The sequence below is a fragment of the Haemaphysalis longicornis genome, unplaced genomic scaffold (assembly GCF_048455015.1).
Source record: "Haemaphysalis longicornis isolate Haplotype H1 unplaced genomic scaffold, Haemaphysalis longicornis Haplotype H1 scaffold_1, whole genome shotgun sequence".
Taxonomy (NCBI): Eukaryota; Metazoa; Arthropoda; class Arachnida; order Ixodida; family Ixodidae; genus Haemaphysalis; species Haemaphysalis longicornis.
Window position 1 is genome coordinate 402,337,853 of NW_027526203.1, and position 5,848 is coordinate 402,343,700.

Sequence of the window (5,848 nt, forward strand, 5' to 3'; positions counted from 1 at the left end):
GTGAAGAGATTGCAGGATGAGTTCTCATTGCGAAAGCGGGGACAGCGAAAGGGACACACAACACAGGCGCTATCTGTCAATTAATGCATCGACGACAGTGTTTGACAAGAACAACAAAAAGAGGGGCGAACAGAAGAGAAGAAAAAAAAAAAAAAAAGAACAGAACAATGTCCCCCTTCTCCTCCCACTCGTGATAACAGGAGTGGGTGGGTTAAAAAGGGATATTGTTATTTTCCTCCCCTCCCCCTCTTTATATCGTTCTTCTCAAGTATATATTGTCGTTGGTGCAATCGATACTTTAGTTGACAGATAGCCCTCGTGTTGTGTTTTCCCTTTGCTGTCCCCATTTTCGCATTGTTTTTATGTTTTGCCCAACCAGTCGGGCACCAACTTGCAGAAACTACTCACTAGATATGCTAACTTTATTTAGCTTTAGGTTATATGGAATTTTGAATAGCCTATTTAGAATTAGCTTGTTTAGAAATATTTAAAATGGTTCCCAGACAGTTTATCAAACGCCGTTTTATCGAAAAAATGCCCGTTTTATCGAAAGCTGTTTTATCGAATGCCGTTTTATCGAACCACCTACGTCCGTTTTATCGAAAGTGCGGCTTGGCGGCTTTCATCGTACTTTTCGGGGTTTATTTTGTTTGACTGGCCATGGCATTAACCCACCCTGCAGTTATTTTCAATCTACATTGTCTCTGCCGTGCATTACATACAAAAACCTGCTTATATATGTTGACGCATCTCTCCCGTGTTTTTTATCACCTTTGTTTCATTCGATTTTTCTTAATTTTTCTGCGTCTTCATTGATTGCACTCAAGCATGTATGTACCCCTTGTTTATATTATAGAGCGATAGAGAGAGAGACAGAGAGAGAGAACGCCTTTAATGAAGGCTGAAGAGGTCAGCCCCACTAACGGTAGGGCTTGCTACTCCAGATGGGGTGAATACAGTGAGGTGACAGCGAAAAATAGAGAGAAAAAGAAAAGGAAAGAAAGAAAGGGGAGTAAGAGGAGAAATGCACACATATACAAATTGTACATGCTCAGAGAGTTCACAGAACCTCTTCTAGCCCTGTTTCCGCAAGAAAAGTAAGCAGTGTTTTTGTACCCAGCACTGCTTCCTCACGATTTCGCCAGGGTCCAAGGAAGTGTGAGAGTTTCAGAGAACATCCGCGTCGTAGTCGCACAAGCGCTTTCGACGCTGTTTCCCGCTGACTGGCATATCGCGAGCAGTGGCTTAAAATGTGCCTGATGTTGTCGGTAGTAGAGCACACTGTACACAAGGCGACTCTACCCAGCCCAGCTCAAGGAGGGACGAGGGTCTTAAAACCAACGTTTTTATTTATGGGTAGAAACTTATGAAAATTTGCACAGGGATGTGTTTTTCTCTGTAGATTTCAAATATGCAATTATATTTGAGCTGGTGCTGTTAGTTCAAAAGTTATCATACAGAGTCTAAACCGCAATTAGGTAATTTCTTACGCAGCTTTAATGAACTTTCGCATTGCATTTTGTCGCTTTTAATTACATGAATGGATAGCCAGAGAGTTCCCATACCCGATGACATTCTTCGTCTTTCTCTAAAATCACGGCATCCTAAAAAAATATGTCAAGTACAAAAGATGGCAGTATTCGATATTTTGGCTCATCAAAATAACTGCAAGTAATTATTTATGCGTAGCCTAAACTGAAAAACTAAGAATGTCATCGGCTGCCTCAGGCTGTACTAAAAAAATGGTACCAAGATTGACCTTATGAAGCAAAAAGAAGTTTCCAAAAAGCTGCGTAAGGCTGAGGGAAGTGACCAAAAATATGAAACTGAGAAAACTGCATTTGAAGTTTGGCCATGTGTTATGAGATGAACCATCAGTAGTGTAGCTTCAAAATTTCCCAGTAACAAAGACATGTTCTTCCCATTTTCAAATGTGTCTTTGGATTCCAAAAATGTCAACTAGAACTGGAGATACAAAAGGCCAAGTAACGGACCCCATCAGGAATTTAGCAAAATTTATCGACTTCGAATCGGTTGGCATTTTGCTAGCGTTGTGAAATCTGGTGGTGTCTTGCTGGCGTCGTGAAAACTGCAACAGTCCTTCGTAAAGTGCCATCATCTATTACAGTGCACTGTGGTACCCAGAATATTGGGTACGGCAAAAGTGTGAGGGTGAAACTTGCTTTAGGTGCCCCCCTTTTCTTGTTCTTTGGTGAGGTTATTTCATTCGCGGTTTTTATGCTGGAAGTTTGAGAGGATACAGGGGCGGGACACTGCGCAGTGCGTTTTCCGCAAATGCATCATGTTGTTGGCCCTCAAAAGAGCCTTTTGGGGAAAATAAATGTAGCCGAAAGGCAAACTTTCTTGGCCTATGGGGATAAACCCATAGACGCCTTCTTCCTTCAAGCCGGTCATGGTGCGGCTATCTCCATCGGACATCACGGTTGTGTACCGCAGCCCATTCTTGGAGAGCGAGCGCTTGAACATTATCAGGGCTGCCTCTACCTCCATGCGTCCTGCACCACAGTCAATGTTTCGCTGGCACTCGTGGTCTGCCAGCCAATCTTCGTAGCCCTCATCTGAAGCTTTGGGTCCGATGGCGCAACCTAAGCAAAAGTTATACAGGACTACATGATCAATCACCAAGCCGGTGTACACTTCAATGATGCAGCCCACTCCAATGTGTGACGACTGTCCCCTTGTCATCCACGTGCCATCAAACATCACATCTATGTTGTTTGGCAGCTGACCAAGGTCCGAGTACAAGTCCTTGACGGCACGCACACTATCAGCTTCAGAGGCTGCTGCAGTGTCCTCGCAAACCTGAACCACTTTCCTCAAATGCGCTTGGAATGTCTTGTGGTGCAGGCCTCCGTGGGACAAGTTCATACCAGCACAAAAATCTGACAGAGCAGTCACCCCCTTCCCGATGCTTTGAATACTTTTCAAAGCCCTCATATTCACTTCAAAGGGAGTGATATTGCCAGATCCTTCGGTCCTTGGTGGGGAAAAACGTTCCACACGGTGTTCACAAACCAAGCACGTCACCTCGAGCTTCACGGCGAGGCCGTACTGCCGGTCAGCCTTCCTCAAATCCGGCGGCGCCAGCCCGCACTTGCCGCACCTGACGTGCGCAAAAAGGTCCTTCAGCATTGCAAAATCCACTAAGACAAAATCTGTGCCGGATTCTTCCTCTGAGTGCGCCAAATCCACTTCAAGGAGGTCGAATTTCTGCTGCGTTGCTGACTTGGTCTCCATTCCGCGCTTGACCTCGTCCGCGTGTTCCGTACGCGCGGCGATCTCCTCCGCCGTGTAATACCTCGTGTCAAGCCGGCAAGACGTGCTTGGACCAGGTATGGATTCCGGAGGTGGTTGGTCAGGCGATGGGGCCGGCGGGGCAATACGAGGCGGCGAACGATTCTCATCCGGCGGAGTCGAGCGGCCCGAAGTCGCACCACGGGACTTTGGGATAGGCGGACGACGCTTTCGCTTCCCGTGCGCATGACGGGTCGTCTTCTTCAATCGTACGTCTCCTGGCATCAGTCACGAAAGTACGCGATGGAAGATTTAGAAGACACTGTAAAAAAAAAAAACTGCTTTAAGCGAGCGCTGCGCCAGAAGAGCGGACTCCGTCAGACGCGCGTAGCAGACGCCATGATGGCGACCGCCATGACAGCAGTCGCGCCGAACAATGGGAGGGATCGTATGGCGAACTCAAACCGCGCGCGCCCGCTCTAGCCAATCGGCGGCCGAGAAGGTGCCTTCGGAAAACTGGCAATGGCGGTCGTTCTACTCAAGCGACGCCATTTTGAGATATCGCAAAATGCGCACAAAGAAACAAGCTTCAAAACAAGACCAAGATGGCGGCGATCGGTCGGCTGCTTGGCCCGCGGGGCGCGCGGGAATTTGAAGCAACTTTTGCCCAATTCGGGGCATTTCGTGCCCCCCGAGGCGTTTCAAAACATGGTTTTAGAGTATTTCCCGATGGAATTTCGCGTTGATATTTTGAAGGCAGGTGCTTGAAGGTACAATAATTCCAAAAATTTGATTTTCTCAAAATCGATATTTTGGCCATTTTTGACCATTCTAAGACCCAGCTTAAACAAGAAGCTTCGGGTGTATGCAACATTAAGTCGCAGCCAGTGTAACACGCCTTCAGTGCGCTTTGGCAGACCCCGTGGATACGGGAAATCGCACTGAGGGTCTATAGCATGAAGAGGCGCATAACTGCTCAAAGGATCCTGCCAAGCCGGCAGCTGGAGTTGCCATCCTAGGTCGATTGCAGCTGCTTTGCTATTCTCGTTTGAAAACGGGATTCCAACGGTGAAGTTGAGGTCGTGGGCTTCTCTGGCGACCGCATCGGAGATCTTTTTGCCCGTTATACCAGAATGACCTGGTATCCACTGAAGGAATATTTCATCTCCTTCGCGCACCGCACTTGAAAATATTTCGTTCATATCGCAGACAAGTTGATTGCGAGAATCAGGCGGCTTATTTAGTAGTTGCAAGGCTGGACGGGAATCGGAAAGAATTACCCACCGCCGAGCGGGTCTTCCGCTTATGTAAAGAAGTGCTGCTCTGACAGCTGCTAGCTCAATTGCCGTGGAGGATGTTCTGTGGCTGAGCTGTTCTTTAATGGACCGTCCCGCTGACGGAATCCATACGCCGATTGCCGAAGACGCCGAAATCACGGATCCATCCGCGTACACTTGGATGTGGTCTGGATAACGGGTTTGGATATGCTCCAAGACAAAATATGTCAAGGCAGATGCGGGCATCAACGACTTTTTGCCTATTCCAGGTAGAGTGGTGCACACAGCCCATGCCGCGTACAACCACGGGGGAGTAGCAGGCAGCTTGGGTCGGAGGTAATTAGATGGCAGGACGTGCACCACGCGAGATGCAGAAGCGGCAGACAGTGGATGAGCAAAGCATCGAGAAACATGTCGAAGGCCAGTACAGAGCAATTCTTGTGAACGGAGAGTGGTCGCAGAAAAGCACCTTGCCTCACGCAAGGTTCCTATCGTGGAGGTGCATTTTGGAAGGCCCATACGTGTTCGCAGTGCTCGAGCTTGCAAGCCTTCCAGAACCTTCAAGTTCGTCCTGGACACAGCATGTAAAGCTGGAAGGCTATATCGCAAGAGGCCTACGAAAAGCGCTTTGTACGGTCGCAAGAGTGCTGACACTGAGCAGCCCCTGGTGCTTCCTGTCATCATCCGCAAAACGTGAACGAACGAAAGGAGTCGCTCCTTTAGCCGCCTGATATGGGGAGCCCCGGTCAACGAACGGTCAATTGTAATGCCTAGAAATTTGTGATTGCACACATAGGGTATCTGCATGCCATTTATCTCCAGTGGGTATCGAGATACATCGCGCTTGGTGAATGCCATGGCAGCGCACTTCTCAGGAGACAGAAGCAGCCTGCAGCTGCTGAGGTATTTTTCAATGGAGAACAGAGCCTTCTGCACTTTTGCTCGTATGAGTCTGTGGTTCCTGCCCGAAGCCCAGATGAAGATGTTGTCAGCATACACCGAGATGTGAATTCCTTGAGGTAGTACCTTTGTGATGCGGATGAGGCATATACTTAACAGTGTCGGGCTCAGAACACCACCTTATGGGACACCCTGCGTGATGGCATGTCGTGTCGTGTCACCGTCTTTGGTTGTCATGTAGACATACCGATCCTTTAGGTAATCACCGATCCAGGCTTGCATTCGGCCTCGAAGTCCTACAAACGCCACCTCCCTTCGAATTGCTTCGTGGGAAACACTGTCAAATGCTGCCTTTATATCTAGGAAGACCGCAATGGTGAACCTTTTCGCAGCCTTTTGTGCACGAACATCTGTTA